Source organism: Protopterus annectens, chromosome 9.part0 (assembly GCF_019279795.1).
Source record: "Protopterus annectens isolate FY-2018-M chromosome 9.part0, PAN1.0, whole genome shotgun sequence".
Lineage (NCBI taxonomy): Eukaryota > Metazoa > Chordata > Ceratodontiformes > Protopteridae > Protopterus > Protopterus annectens.
In genome coordinates, this window is record NC_056743.1 from 739426961 (window position 1) to 739443827 (window position 16867).

The window sequence follows — 16867 nt, forward strand, 5'->3', positions numbered from 1 at the left end:
TTGAAGGTGAGAATCAAACAAGGGTAACTCAGGCCATGGCTGGAGTCTGGGTAGAAAGATGGGAACTGCAATCAGTGATGCAGGAGGGGAGGGTGGATAGTGCTGGCATCAAAGAAACATGGGCCAGTGTCAAGATTAGTTGGATACAGAGGTGCCTTGATGAAGATTGATCACAAAAGATACAGAAAGAAGAGAGAGGGGTTGAGTAGCAGTGTAGATAAAGGAGAGCATCAAATGTGATGTCAGAGAGGAGGAACACCAACAAACATGACTAGGTTAAGTGCCCGGATGATTAAAGCAGAGGAAGGGGAGAGATGATGGACTGATTAAGTGTGTTGTCTACCAGATGCAACAAGAAGGAAATAAGAGACTCCAGGAGGGAATAAAGGAGTGGGGCAGGAGGAAGATCGAAATACTCATAAGTGCTCTGTATCTGCTAGGGGCAGTCTGGAAGGTTCCAAGCTCAGTAGAAGAAACAGAGTAGGAGATGGCTGAGGCTTTGGGCCATGAGGGTTTTAGTCAACTGGTACAGGATTGTACCAGAAAGGATAAAATTCTGAACTTGGTCCTAATCAGTACAGATAATATTACTGACATGTGGATTAAGGCACAATTATAATTTTTTTTTTGGGGGGGGAGCATCACTGCTTTTGTGACTGTCAGCTCCCCACATTCCATTGGCCCATTCTTTCCTCATGGAAAAAGAGAAATCCCCAGCCTATTTGTCCCCTGTGAGACAATGTACCATTTCATAGACTTCATTCTGGCAGTCATTAGGGTATTTTTGTTATGGAGCCCTAACCCCATCCCCAATCGCCAATGGCCTGAATGAATCCATAAAGACCTAGAAAGGAAAAAGGGCATGGACATTCAGAAGCCATATAGCTAAAACACTTAATGTCCTTAAAGTGGCCATTTGCATGTATCCCATGGGCCTCTGTTACAGGAGGTTTAAGGTATCGTACAGTGAAAACTCTAGCTTGGCTAGGTATTTCTTTTAGTTTTACTAATTGGTTTGTCTGTGTAACCTTTCTTACTCTTTGGTTTTGATTCCAAAAGAGACAAGAATACTTAATAATGGTGCATGAGGTCATGTCAGGGAGCTGTAAGTAAGTTCTGAAAAGAAAGGATAGAGGGGAAGGAGGGAACATAGGAAGCAAATTGTACTGACTAACTACTTCCTGTATCTCGCAAGTTCTTTTTCACAGATAAGGTTTTAGACCTATAGAATGGGCTACCAGAATGGGTAAGGGGAAAGGAATCCCAGGAGGCATTTAATAGGGAATGGGAAAGAGGAAAAAAGGGTAAGGGAGAAGGTGACGACTGAGGGAAGGTTGAGTGTTAAGATACTTAAAAGGGCAGACAGGCATATCAGCAATTTTTACTGTTAAGCTGGTGGCTAGGGTGAGTGGGGAGTAAAGTTGGAACTGAATTTGTCAGCCAGCAAATTTGCTATATCGCCCGACTCAGTGACTTTGGCACCATTAGCCATCAGTTCAGCACACTAGTGTGTGCTGCCATTTGAGGTTTCTGACATAGCTGAAGAAGGCCTTATGGTTATATTTTGCCTGTGAGGCTATCTTGACCTTAAAATTGGATTTATTGAACTTACTTAGGTACTTACTTGCTTCTGGTAGGTACAGCAGGTTCTGTGCAGCAATTGACATGGTTGTACATAGTTGCTGTGAACAGTTCTGCATAGGGTGCTCTGTTATCTGGATTTGGAGAGTCATTGAATTTTGATAGACTATCACTTAATAAAAGGTAGTTTGCCTTGCAATAGTTCTTAACTATTACTGGGTTTACTGGGATTACTGAGTTGATTTTGATTTTGAGGGAGACAGCTTTATTGCCAGATCTTACCAGGGAGGCCATGATACTGGGTAATGGTTCATCATTTTTCCATATTTGTGAGTACAAGGTCCAGTATGTTGAAACTTCTAGTGGGCACTTGCACCAACTGGTTCAGGATGTTTGTATTTACAAAGTCCTGGAATCTTGTGCCTGTAGATTTGGGAGAGTGTAGGATTCCCATTCTACAAAAGGATAATTAAAGTCCCCAATAAGTAAGGTGGTAGGTTGGATGATGGGCGTCTCCAGTAGGTTTAAATATGCGCTATGATGAACTTAGTGAGAAGATCAAAGAGGAGTTAGAGGTCTGGAAACAAATGGAAGGCATAATGAATGTAATGGTATGAGTCCAGGATGCAATGGTTAGGGATATGCATCTTTGAGAAAAAGGAAAAAAAATTGAAGGTCACTATGGCTAGACAAGAAGGTTAGGCTAGTGATTATGGATTAAGTTAGGACATTCAACAGGTGAAAAGGAAAGGGGTAGAGAGGCAGAAGAGAAATAGTAGAGGGTGGCAAACAGAAGATGGACATGCTTACCTGGGCTCTGCTGGCAGCTTAGGACTGCTTACATAGAGGTACACAATTAAAGTCCTGTTCAGGTATATTACACGCAGGGGATAGATGTGAGCTTAGGGCCAAAATGAGTAAAATCTTCAGAAAGCCAAACCATCCTGGCATGCTTCCACACCATTGTGATGTTCTGATAGGCATCCATCCCAATGTTAATAATAAATGAGATAGTTGAAGGATTTTACTGTTGTATAGTGGAAAGAAAAACAAAGTATGCAGCACTGGGATGGAGCTACAGAGAAAAATACACTGATGTGATAAAAATAACTTGCAGTTGAAATGAGGTTTAAAATATCTTTTTGGTAGTTTTAAGAGAAGTTAAATCTGTAGTAATTAATAGGTACACTTTACATTATAGGATCATAGGAGATTACTAGGCTAATGGCCCAAGAGTTTATACCCAAAAGAGAAACCTCAGTCAGCACCTGTTGCCCCTGTCAGTGAGGGACACAGGCGGAACCCCTGGCCTTTCCAGTTGGTGCAGGTGTTTGGAGAGGTACGTACCAAATGGGGCATTGTACTCAATTATTGGCCTAATGAGGAAGGAGTACAGAGAGGTAATAACCTCCTTTTTTCTGGATGCAATCCCTTTAATTATGAGATGAACCAAGTAAAAGGCTTTTCTGACCACTGTCGCTACATGATGGTCAAATGTGAGTTTGTTGTCAACTTGTGTAGCCAGGTCTCTCACCACAGGTTTTAGGGGTTGGCGCTAATGTGGTAATCCATAGGGGCCGTGTTTTTTCTGAATGGTATGATGTTACACATTTTTGCGTTTAACTTAAGGACATGACTTTGGCACCAGTCATTTGTTGCTGAGAGACCCCCTTGAGGTATGTTAACATCATTTAGAGAGTCACTGACAGCACCCAATTTACAGTCGTCCGCAAACTTGGCCAGTCATGGGCCTTTTGTCTTTGCCTGGACCTCTGAGAAGTAGATGCCAAACTAGTTGAATTAAGATACTTAAAAGGGCAGACAGGCATATCAGCAGCTTTTACTGTTAAGCTAAGTGTAATGTAATGTCTTGTCTTGTGGATGAGGGAACTTGAAGCACAGCTCTGTAAGGTTCTTGAGAAAGGATGAACTTTCATTGCACACGTAACCTCATGACTTGGAGGGCTCCATATTTCTAAATCAGACAGTTCAGTTATGATTTTTAGCATCTCATTGTGAAGTGTGTAGCATCAGTGTAGTTCTGTTTGCAGCATAATGCATTTTTTCAGCGTAGATATGAATGAAATGGTTTGGAGCTGCTTGCTGTAAAGCCACACATTCTGGTAAAGGTAAGGACGTTAGTCAGTATACAAGGTAATAAACTTTTACAAGAGGAGAGCACAAGGTCAAGTAGTGAGGAAGGGGAGCTGATGCACTAAAAGCACCTTACTCTGAGAAAACAGAGGCATAGTAAATTAGAGCAGCCCTGTTACTGACAGCAGCTGGTAGCAAAGATGATGCACTACTACTAGTCATATGACAGATGTGATAAGAACAATGGGTGTCCTAAGGATGAGTTCACAGACATGCAAAGCACCTCATAGTGACAGCTAGACCAGAGAGGGATGGTACATCAAAGTGCCAACATAGTTTATCATGTAAATGGGGAGGAAAGGGAAAGGTAGTAAAGGCATAATAAGCAGAGGAACACAACAAGGCTAGCAGTAGAGAGTTCTAAGTGTGGGGAGAGTGAATTGCATTCTTGTGACAGGTTCCTGTTTTATACATGTGAAGAAGAAGGGTAGATGGAAAAGGTAACAAAGAGCTTGTGTGCGATGGACTTGGGTAGAAAGGAAATTAGCAGGCTAGACAGACAAATACAAAAATGCAGAGACTGACAGACAAGGGTGGCACGGGCACTTAAGGTGGAGACCACATTGGAGTGAGACACACATTTGCAGAAAGGACAACTAGTGAAGTGGAAGTTTGGACTACAAACAGGGTATGGAGAGTGACAGAAAAGGGAATGGGACACCAGGCTAGGGAGAAGGTGAGGTACAGGGGGCCTGACTGAGCACCCCATAAGTCAGCCTGTCTAGACATTAGTCACCTCTGTGACTGCCATCATGGGCATGATATGTGCCTTTGGTAGTCCAATGTTCTGGGTTGACCAGTCACATAACTGTCATATATGTGCCAGGATGTGATCCTTGGTACTGGTGTGGAAGTCCAACTAACAGTGCACCTCAGACACAGTCAGTCCATGCATCTGACTTCAAGTGATCATTGGGAACCTCTCTGTGCCATCCCAGAACAGAATAGAACAAAAGCACCCCCCCCCCCATGGTTGACCATAGAGGGCACCATTGAACCCTGTAGGTTATCTTTAGCAGGACAACCTCTGTCCTTCCTGCTGAGAGGTAGGCCAGGTGGCCACTAGTAACTCAGTACCACACATGCCAACTGGTGCAGACTCAGGTGCTGTACAGCCCGCATCAGCTTGTACCACAGCTGGAGAAAACATAAAACGCATTAGTATATATGTATGTTACAGACAAAATTGCAGTTGCAGAATGTAGCTATTGACATAGTACACATACTGTTCTGCCAGGAGATTCTTTCAGCTGTCCTGTGACAATTTGTTTTGATACAGATATTCTTCATTTCTCACTGCTGCAGCCATCACCATTGGATTATCCATGCTGTGGTAGCCCTCAGTCTGTCTGAATACCAGAGTCAAGGTTTTGTGCGTCAGCTGCTGTCACTTGCTGGGTGACGTCAGGTTGTCCGAGCTATAAAAGAGAGCAGGCAATGCCATTACCGCAGTCTTTCTTGCTGTGGAGCCCATAGCAGAAGCAATCCACAACAGTGTCGGCCGGCTGTTTCCATATTTCGAACTTCAGCTGAAAACATCTAAAGCTAAGTACCCAGTTGGGGATCCTTACTTTTTCTTGCACTAACCAGTGTCCAAAAAAGTCAATAACTGTCTCGCCTGTGGAAAGCAAATACCACACCGAGATTTCCATTCTTGCTGTGTCACTTGCTTAGGCCCAGATCACGATATACCCCGCTGTTGGTTCTGTGCCCTCTTTAATGCTAGAACTATTCGTTGTACAGCTCTGTTTGTCTTCCATCTCTGATTACCGATATGGCATCCGTCAGTCAACAAACCGCAGATCTTCCAAAAAAACATAAAGATAAGAATAGAGACAGACCGCATAAGGCCAAGCCTTCTGATGATACCACAGATAACCTGTCGTCAGTTCTTCGGAATTCAGTGAGGTGCTTTCGCAGGCCCTGATGCCCGACTCAATTTCTTTGCAGGCCTCTACTGAGACCCTTTCAGAATCCTATATGCCGCAGATGTCTGCATCATCTAATGAGCCTTTGGCTGTCTCACCGTCGGTTGGGTCCAGGGCTGCAAGCAGGCACCAGCTTCCGAGGATACCACTTGCACTTCGGATTTCACTTTAAGGTCTTTGCACCGAGGGACACCCTTCAGGCCAGACTTATACCCACTCCAAAGAAAACAGCAAAAAGTCTCCATTCCACTACTCCTCCCCCTCCTCAAACTCGAATGCTTAAAATGGCAGAGGATCTCATCACTTTCATCTGGGGTAATCAGGCCACTCCAGCCAAAAGGAGAAGCGAACCTACTCCAGACACCCATTCGGGTTTAGACTCAGAGGGATCTGACTCTTCTGTTTTTGAAGAGGAAAAATCCTCTTACTACCTTTGAAGACTCAGATGCAGAAGAATCTATTCCTTCTGCATCACCTCCGGGGGACTTTTCGCAGTTGCACAATGTAGTTATTGACACAGTACACATACTGTTCTGCCAGGAGATTCTTTCAGCTGTCCTATAACAATTTGTTTTGATACAGTTCTTTGGTTGGTATAGTCTCCCTACCTTTTGCTTTTAGAAAAGGTCAGGGTTGTACCACTGCAGGTCTCTGTATCAGTGCCTGCACTACTTACCTGAATGGATGATGCAAGTACTGTTAGATTTCAGATACATGCAGTGCAGCTCCTGAGTCTTCAGAAACTTCAGTGTTCCAGTCATCAGAGATAGAGTATTTCAGTACCTTGAGATATTACCCCCCCCCTCCAGCTTGCAGCATGAAAGTCCAGTCTTTTTGGAGTGTGACTACTACCAACAGATGGACTTTTCCAGTGCCTGTTGCATACTTCTTACAGCTGCAACTTAATAGGCATGTTATATATTTTACTGATGGCACTTCCGGGCCATGCTATGTTTGATACTGATGGTCATAGAATGCCCCCACCCCCACCTTCCGCAGTTAGGAAGACAGCATGCTATTGCATCACTGTTTTACCATTCTTATAAGGACTGTATAACTTGCAAAGCTCCAGGTGGGAGCATCTTGTGATGACATTGAAAATTAATGGGTGCCTTTGAATTCTGGTTTGGGATTTGATTTTGTGATGTCTGAGTGAAGTTTGTATGTTATATTTGTGTCTTCGTCATATTTGTTCCTTTATTCATTTTTAGTTTTAATATGAAAACTTACATTGATAAATGAAAATAGTAATTTTTTTACTTGGCAGCCTAAAATATCCAAAACTGTGAACCAAATAAAGACTCCTCAAGAGCAAAGGGTGGTCAATGGAAAGATGAGAACTAAGAACCAAAAACAAAATCCACACTGTATCACTGTTTTCCTCCAAGTTTTTACTACAGGTTTGATGCTTTCATCTTAACATCAGTCAGACTTCATCGAATTAAGACTAATGAAATCTGATTGATAATAAGATGAAAGCAATAAAACTGTACTAAAAACTTATAGGAAGACAGTGGTGCTGTATAGATTTTGTTTTTGAGCTTTAAATATCTACTCTATAGTTGACCGTGTTAAAAGTGTTAAACAGTTTAAAATATTTGTCTGCTGAAGGTCTGACCTTGGTCAGTTTGACAATTTGTGTTGCTGCCATTACCAATGTCCATCTAAGCAGGGATGGCTTCTTCTTGGAAGAGAAGAACATATTAATTTATTTAGAAAAAATAGTTATTAACTTTAGCTTCGCATCAGAGATGCAGTCCCTTCATTTTATTTGAGTGTGATACTTTTCGTATGTTCACTTGTGTTGTTCAGTCCCAAGCTATGCTTCATCAGTTTTCCTGTAACAGGAAGCATACTTTAAAATGCTTAAAACACACAAACAATTCTTATTGGCTCTCCCTGCAACCCCATATGGAGAGATTTTGGCCCTCCATACCCTCCAGTTTATATATGCCAGCTTCACAGTTGAACAGCTGTGGGTAAAGTGAAAATACTACTTCAGTTCACAGCCATCTTGCACAGTACAAGTGCATGCAGTTTTGTCATATTTGTGGTTAGAAGGAGAGCTCTCAACTGTCCAGATTTTTGCCTCATATCTTCGGTCTGTTCCTCATAAAATATGTGATTTTCTGGCAAATCAGTGAGAACTGAATTCACTACATAATGACAGGTGTTTGAGTTTCAGACTTCATATACTTCAGAAAACGTATGATAACACAAAACATTTTATTCTAGCAACTTTCTAAGTTTATAAGAGCAATTTGTAAAATGTGTCCCTATTTTGAGGCCTTTGTCACCTCATTATTTTTGGATTTGTCCAGATTTCTTGTACGAAGAGGTTGAGACATTTGGTAGAAGAAGTCAAAGAAGAAAGACTCCATCAATTTAATTAATCAGATTATAGGTATGTCAGATTTAATGACTGACATGCTAACCTACTTCAGCTCCAGTAGCCCCTTGTAATTTCAAATATTTTCCAAAGAAGACTTTTTTATTATAGGCTGTCTTGTTAACTGAAAAGATTTCCTTACTGAAAGTTTTGTCTTCTCTTAAACCCTTTATTACATTCTGCAAGAAAATAACGCTTTAAAAACTAACTGAAAACTTTTTCATAAACCAGTTTGAGACAGTTGATTTATCTACAGTAACTACGAAAACAATGTTGAAAGATTCCTTCACTGTCTACATATTTGTACATAGTCTTTGCATAGAAAAGACTAATTAATTAAGCACATAAATGATTTCTATACTTTGAAATTATATGCAGATGTTACTTAAAAGGATGTTGAGTGTAATTTTTGCACAGTGATTAAAGTAATGGCAATATCCAATGACTTTCTTAAAATAAGAAGTGTAACTAGTAAATGAATGCTGAACCAAATGCACAGAGCAAATTTATGGGTTTAGGTAAAGCGTTCAAAGGTAAATCAGAGTCTTTTCATATGACTTGATAAACTGTATAAGGACACATCATGTGAACTGAAGATTCTTAAAAAGCAGAGAATAATTGTTTTGGACCTTAACAGGGTAGTTCAAAGTGAATATACCTTTTTTGTGCACCCCTACAGGACCAAGCCCAGTGGCTGCTCTACTTTCACCAAATCAATTGGCCCATTCATTCTGGGGATTCCCAGGCACATGAGAGCCCTATGTGCCATTTGTTCCTGTCCAGAAATACCCCATGAGTTCAGCCACTCACAGCAAGAGTCAGATGGTGATGTGTAGTCCAGCCTTGTTGGGATTGCAAGGTGGCCTGCCCTCACCCCTGGTGGAGCACCCCTTCCTTTCTTGTGGTGACTGTTCTAGCTCAACTATAATTGCCCCCAAAGGTTTCCTTTCATTCACAGTGCAATTGCCCATGGTAGTATGGGCTCAGTAGACCAGGCTCCATGGAGGTAGATACCAAGTACTGTTGCTGGGTATTACCCATGTGAGGAGTCACAGCTGGATGTCTTGGTAATAAATAAAATTAACCTGTCAGGCTCACACTCTTTGATTCTGGTTTACCCATACAGTTAGCATGTGATGCTTTGTCTTGTGGAATCGCTACAGTTTTATCACACTGGTTTCAGGGTGGTAAGAAAAGATCTGGCATCCGTGTTATGAGCAGTGTCAAAAAGCCAAGTCAAACTGTGATCAAATAAGTAGCAAACTAACTTAACGAACCTAACTTACAGTGCTCATAACTATACTTCTATTGGCTGCATCCTGACATTCCCATACTTCAGCAGGGGACAGCCATGCAGTGGTACTAGCCACCTCTCTTCCCCAGTAAAAGTGGAAACACTCTCTGATGCTCCCTCCCACCCATCCTCCCTGCCTGACTCTTCCAGTGCCCAAGCTGCTAATCAAATTGGGGTCATCTGAGGCAGTCAGAGTTTTATCCCTCTATGCCACAGGGTTGGATTTACTGTATTTCATATACATAAGTATTGAAGTTCTGTATTAGGCATATGCCCAGTACCTTTTGAATCAGAAGTAGACAAAAATATCAGATGAATATTTAGTGAAGTCTGTATAGTCATTACCTTGTGCCGAACTGCTCATCAGAAGCATGTATTTTCAACTTAGGACAACTCAGTTCAACATCCAGTGTAGTGATTACCACTAGAAAAGAGAAGCTCATTCTTGTATCAAAGTGCAGCCTTTCTTGGTTTCCCAGTGCCTCTTCCAAGAATCTGCACCCATTTCAGATTTGCTTGCTTCTGCACATTTATTCTTCTGGCAGGTCGTAGACAACACTGGTGAATGAATTATTAAATAAGTATTGTCATCAAGTTCGTCAGAGGACTTTGATCCTATGAGTTAAACATATCCAGTTGGTCATATAATTGCATAAGCAGCCACTGCTACAAACAGGTTTTGTGTCATTATGGACATCTGTGGTGCTTATAGCACAATGTAAGAATCAGCATATTCAGTTTGCTGTCACTTTTCTTTTGTGTTATTAAAGTTGAGCTACCTGCATAGTTATAAAATATTCTATGTCGGGTGGTGAACATTATAGTTACTGTTTCCTCCTTCGATGCTGTATACACAGCTGCACACTATGTATCTGATTTTAATTCTTCATGTATATTTAATGATGACAAAATCTAATTCCGATTTGAAAATGTCTATTTTATTTTGAATTTGTTAACTAGGGTAGAGCACTGATTACTGACTTACTTTGGATGTCTCCTCTAGGTCTCTCCTATAAAATGGCCTCTGCTAACAAAGTTCAGAAGGTAGGAGAGAATTTGTGTGCAGTCAAAGTTTCTAAAGTAAACTAGGGGTGGTTGATTATTGTAACTCAGGATTTCCTGAAGGAATAGGTTTTCCTAAATTAATGAACATTTGTCTTAGTGTTTTATTTTCTGTACATTCCATAGGCATCAGCTGTTCTACCCAGTATCTTGCCCGCAGTACACTACTAGCACATTTTTAAACAGGAAAACATCCTTACTGAATTATCACTTATGAATCAGGCAGTCATACATTTATATGAATGAAAACAAACTATATTGAGATATTTTCAGTTGTAAACATTATACATCACATATAATCTTCTGTACACACATTGTCAATGAAACATTACAAACCTCATTCAGTTCCTGCCTTCCCTTAAATATCCTTCCTCCTCAGAAACATTTGCGTGTATTGTCCCCACAGTTTCCATTTTATGCGGTTTGTTGCTACCCTTTTTCTAAAGATCCCTCGTCTAGTTCTTTTAGCGCTGCTGCTATATTCACTACTCCTGGTACGGTGGCTGTACTCTGTGATTTTCATTTTCTAATTGCCTTTTTGGTAGCCAGCAGAATTAAACTCAGCAAGGCCCTACTATGTTTAGGCAATTCAGATCCTGTATCATGGCTTAAAAAATCTTTTCCTTAGTTAAACCAATTTGTTCACACAGTATTTCTGACATAGTAGTCTGCGGGTAATTTTTAAAGTCTGGCAACTATTTACACTCTCAAAAATATGTTTCCAATTACCTTTTTTCTTCATATCACACCTCCAACATTTACAATCTACCCGAGGAAAAATTCTTTGGAGTCTGCTGAGGGTATTAAAATACATATGCAAACACTTACAAACAAAAATTCTAAATCTTCTAGACTTTGTTGCATATTTGTGAGCCGTGCATATATCCTCCCATTGTTTCTTTGTGAATTGCTTATGTAGTCTTTTTTCCAAATCCTTTCTAACCTCCTCTAATTGATTCCTATAATTACCATGCAGTATTTTATATGCCTTACTAATCGTCCCTTTCTTAACAATAGGTTCTGCTCTAGATTCAACTAACAACTCTTCCAGTGCTGGTCTTTCATTTAGAGGATCTTCTTGTTCCTTTCTCTTTGCCTGTACTCTGATATCAGTCCTGGTCAGGGAAGGCAGTCTGATGTTCTTTGTGTTTCACTGTTGCAGTCATTACATTTGGGTTATCTGCTTGCAGGTAGCCCTCAGTCAGCCCGATTAACAAAATCTTGGGTCCTGCGTCATCAGGGGTATAAATCATGCAACCGATGCCATTACATCAGTCTTTTTTGCCATGCAGTGCCCAAAGCAGAAGCAGTTCGCAAGTGCCGGTCCGCCGACTCCTGAAATTTTCGTTTTTGAGTTTCAGAACCGAAGTCTTCAACTAAAGCTAAGTACCCCTTTGGGGAAAATTTTTCTTGCTCCTTACCGATGTCAGTAAAAGTTAATAATTGCATTACTTGTGGAAAGCAAATACCTCATAAAGATTTTCATTCATACTTTATTCCTTGCCTAGGCCCTGACCGCCATGTACCTTGCTGTCGGTTTTGTGCTTTATTTAATCAGTGCACTATCCGTTGTCGGTATATTTTTGCCTCTAAATATTTCGGTTCTCGATTTAATAATCCAGAAATGTTGTCTGTTAGCCATCCGACTACCGGGATTCCGAAAATACGCAAAGATAAAGACAGAGGCAGGCTGCCAAGGTCCAAAACTGCCGATTACGCTTCTCCTAAGACAGTTGCCAGTTTGCCGGTACTCAGTGAGACGCTTTTGCAGCCCCTGATACCTGCTACTTCTGATTCGCAGGCCTCTACTGAGACCCATTTGGAGTCCGGTATGCCGCAAGATGCTTCAACTATGGAACCCACGGATGTCTCTACCTTGGATGGGTCCGGAGCCGCTGTGCAGGCACCGGCTTCTAAGGGTGTATTCAGGCCTATGGACTTGCATATTAAATGATGCCTCCTCCTATACTTAGGCCTAAATCTCGATCCATGTATAAAAAAACAACGCCCAGGCCACATGCTCAGGCCTCTATGCCTAAAAAACAAATGATAACAATGGCTGAAGATCTAATAACTCTAATCAGGGGTAGCCAACCCCCCCCCCTTCTAAGAGGCCTAGGACTGAAGTTGATTATGAATCTTCTGATCAGGACTCTGTTTTTTTCTGATTCTTCTGATGATCTGGATTTGCCCTTATCTGCTTAAGAAGATTCTGATGCAGAGGTCTCTATTCCCTCTGCTTCCCTGCTTGAGGATTTTCTTTTGGGGAAACCTTACATACTCTAAGGGAGCATTTCCACTGGGAAAGCCAGGATTTTTCTGATTCAAAAAAGAGGCTTGGGGATTTCCTTCTCCTACCTCAGCATAGGCCTTTAGCTATTCTTCCTGTGCTAGACATTGTTGATGATGCCTTTTCGGAATCTAGTTTGGCCCCTGATTCCCTGCCTCCTGCTCCCAGAAAACCTGACAGATACTACAGAGTCCCTGAGTCCCACAAGTTCCTAAAAATCCTATTGCAGATCCAGAGACTATTTCACAGGGGTCCAAGGGCATTAAGGCTTCTACTGTTAATAATCCTACCTCTTCTGATAGAGACTCCAGGGTGCTGGATAGATGAGGTAAGAAGGTTTACACTTCTGCAACCTTGGCTATTAAGGCTTTAAACTGCCAGTTTCATATGTCAAAGTATCAGCAACATGTTATTGGACTGCTTAAACAGAAAATTATGTTGATTCCTGACTGTGTGGAAAATAAAAAATTACCGGATTTAATGCATTCTGACGAACAAGTTGAAAAACATGCTTTGCAATGTGGTTTTGATTCTTTAGAGGCCTCTTGCAGGGCTGCTGTTACTGGGTCTGTGCTCAGAAGGCATGCTTGGCTTAAGGAGCAATCTTTGCCTGATCATGTTAAAGCTAAATTGTTGGATGCTCCTTTAAATCAGGACCGCCTGTTTGGCAACAAAGCTGAGGAAGTTCTTAAAAAGATGGAAGATAAAGCTAAGTCTATGCAAACTGTTAAAGATTTTTTACAAGTTCAGCCTCCTAGATTTAGTAGGCACTGGCCCACTAAGAATTGGTCCTTTCCAGCCCCTTCCAGGTCTTCTCAAGCCAAACCCAGACACAGCAAAAACCCCAGGTTTCAGTGGTAGGGGACTCACAGAACTAACCAGTGGGGGGCCACCACTTCCAAATCTGGGAATAATAAGACTCCCTCCTATGGTAAACTGTCTTAATGATTTCCTTTTAAAATTTCCAAGCACTTATCAACTGACTGCCCCTTTGGGGGGAAAGATTGCTCTTCATGCAAAGAATTTGGAACTCATTACCCAGGGCAAATGGGTTTTAAATATAGTGTCCCAGGGATACAGATTTCACTTCCACACGTTGCCAACACCATGTGGGTGGCCGGACCTACCCCCAAATCAGTGGGCAGAGGCCCAAAAACAAGTACTTTCTCTCTTAAGCATGGGGGCTATTCAACTGGTACCAGAAGAGGAAAAGGGACAAGGTTTCTACTCAAGACTTTTCCTGGTGCCCAGAAAAGACAAATCATGACATCCTATCCTGGACCTGTCTACTCTAAACACCTTTTTGGTGATTCCAAAATTCAAGATGCTGACTCTTCACCAATTACTTCCAGTGCTAGGCAAAGATGCCTGGTTGGTAACACTAGATTTAAAAGAAGCATGCCTGCACATCCCAATCAGGGAATCTTGCAGAAGATACCTATGCTTTAAAGTAGGCTACATGCACCATCAGTTCTCTGCACTGCCCTTTGGCTTATCTACCATGCCCAGGGTATTCACAAAGTGTCTAGCTCCAGTTATTGCATTTTGCAGGCAAAGAAATATTCAAATTTACCCATACCTAGACGATTGTCTAATTCAGGCAGAAAGCCAGGACATAATTTTGAATCATCCGGCCTTTGTAAAAAGGGTTCTAACTTGTCTGGGGTACATCATAAACAAAAAGAAATCACACCTGGTACCCTGTCAACAAATTATATTCCTGGGAGCAAGCTTGAATACAACTTCCCAGATAGCTTACCTCATGCCAGAGAGACAAATTAATTTGACAACCTACTTCAAAAAAGTGGCCACAAAAACCCTGCTATCTGCAAGACAAATACTGCAAGCCTTGGGTTTCCTGGCCTCCTGTATTCTTTTAATTCCATATGCAAGACTGCATGTAAGGAACTACAGTGGTATCTAAAAAGCCTATGGTGTCAACATTCTCAAGACCTAGAAACAATGATTCCTATCATACCTTGCCTACGCCTAGAGTTCCTTTGGTGGGCAGAGGCCTGCCACTAAAACAAGGGACTACCTTTCACACCACCCCCGGCCACCCAAACCCTAACAACAGACGCATCAAACTATGCATGGGGGGAGCTCACCTGGCAGGGAAGTGCATTCAGGTCAAATGGAACCCAAGTCAAATGCACCTGCATATCAATCAAAAAGAAATGTTAGCTGTACAGAATGCCCTGAGAGCCTTCGAGGACCACATTCTTCCAGGACAACTAATGGTAAAGACTGACAGCACCACTGTTATGTGGTACATAAACAAGCAGGGGGGTACACATTCTTACCCCATCTGCAGACTAGCCATGGCATTGTGGAACACAGCCTTGAGTGACCAAGTGCACCTAGAAGCTCAATTCCTGCCAGGAAAATTAAATACACTGGCAGACAGACTAAGCAGAAACCTCATGGACCCACACGAGTGGAAACTGGAACCAAGGATTTTCAACATGTTGAGAAGCAAATGGGGGAGCCCAGATATAGACCTGTTTGCCTCCCCCCAGAACTACCAATTGGACAAATTTTGCACAAGGACTCCCCACAAACAAGCCTGGAAAGTGGATGCTCTGTCCTTCACTCTGGAAAAACCTATCAGTCTATGCCTTCCTCCCTCTGCCTCTGCCCTCCAAAGTACTACTAAAAATCAAACAGGACAAACCAAGGATGATTTTGATTGCTCCAGACTGGCCGCGCCAACACTGGTACCCCCTCCTGTTCAGTGTGTCATGGTTATCTCCATGGCACCTGCCTCAGACTCCTTCCCTGCTGTCTCAGCAGGAAAACCAGATTCTGCACCCTCAGCTTCTAACACTGAACCTTGCAGCCTGGCTAATTACTTAATCTCTCCTTTCCCATCCCTCAGCAAACCTGTGATGGATATCATTTTAGAGGCAAGGAGGCCTAGTACTAGAAAATCTTATGCTAAAAAATGGAAATGATTCTGTGCCTGGAACCAGTCTCAAGGGATGAGCACAGCAGCACCCAATTTACCTCAGATTTTACAATACTTAACTGAGATGCTTCACAAGGGCCTGTCTTTTTCCTCCATTAAAATCCATGCCTCAGCCATTTCAGCTCATTATAACACAGAACCTCCCCTCTTCTCTCATCCACTGCTCAAGCAGTTCCTCAGAGGGGCCAAACATTTGACACCACCTAGGAGAGCTCCAACCCCAGCCTGGGACCTTAACTTGTCTTGGAGAAACTCACTCTACCTCCTTTTGAGTCAGCTGCTACTGCATACTTAAAATTGCTTTCATGGAAAACAGCTTTCCTTTTAGCAATCACTTCAGCTAGAAGGGTATCTGAATTACAGGCCCTTATGGCAGTGGAGCCTTTCATCAACTTTCATGCGAACAGGGTGTCCCTCAGAACCAATCCATCCTTCATGCCCAAGGTGGTATCCAGTGTGGCTCTTAAATCAGTCCATTCATTTGCTAACCTTCTTTTCCAATCCACAGAATAAAGGGGAACAGATACTGCATTCCTTAGATGTGCACAGACAACTTAGATTCTACTTGGACAGGACTAAACCTCAAAAGAAATCTGAACAACTTCTGGTGGCATTTGCTGCAGGGGCAGAGGGGAAGGCCATTTCAAAGCAAACTATTTCTAAATGGATAAGCCATTGCATTAATTTCTTCTATAAGCACCTTGGAAAACCTGTCCCACAGGGGATCAGACCTCACTCCACCAGGACTGCATCTACCTCTGCAGCCTTTCTCAGAGGCATCCCTACCAGGGACATCCTAGAAGCTGCTGCCTGGAGTTCTGTACATACTTTCACCAGGCATTATCATTTGCCAATTTTCTCAAAATCCAGAGCTGGCTTTGCCACTGCAGTCTTGCAGGGCCTTATAGCTGGCCCTAATGCTGTCTAAATTCCTCCTCCCAACCATAGCTTTGGGAATCTAACCAAATGTAATGACGGCAACAGTGAGACACGAAGAACATAGTACAGTTGTGTACACTTAACATAAATGTAGATGTTCGAGTGTATTCACTGTTGCAGTCCTGGTTACCCTCCCTCCAGCCCCCTAACTTCTCTTGGCTATACCTCTACTTTCCTTTACTATGCTTAAAAGCCTTTTTAGTATATTTGCTTTTTTGTTGGAGGTATATCTTTGTACTTTGTATTTAATTGCTTCCCATTA

General features: G+C 42.1%; 1 protein-coding gene across 1 annotated transcript in view; it reads left to right on the forward strand.

The window, feature by feature from the left end:
• The window catches only part of PPFIA3 (PTPRF interacting protein alpha 3), a 2479399-nt gene that overhangs the window by 2427087 nt on the left and 35445 nt on the right, over window positions 1–16867 (forward strand). The gene's annotated exons all lie outside the window — the stretch shown is intronic.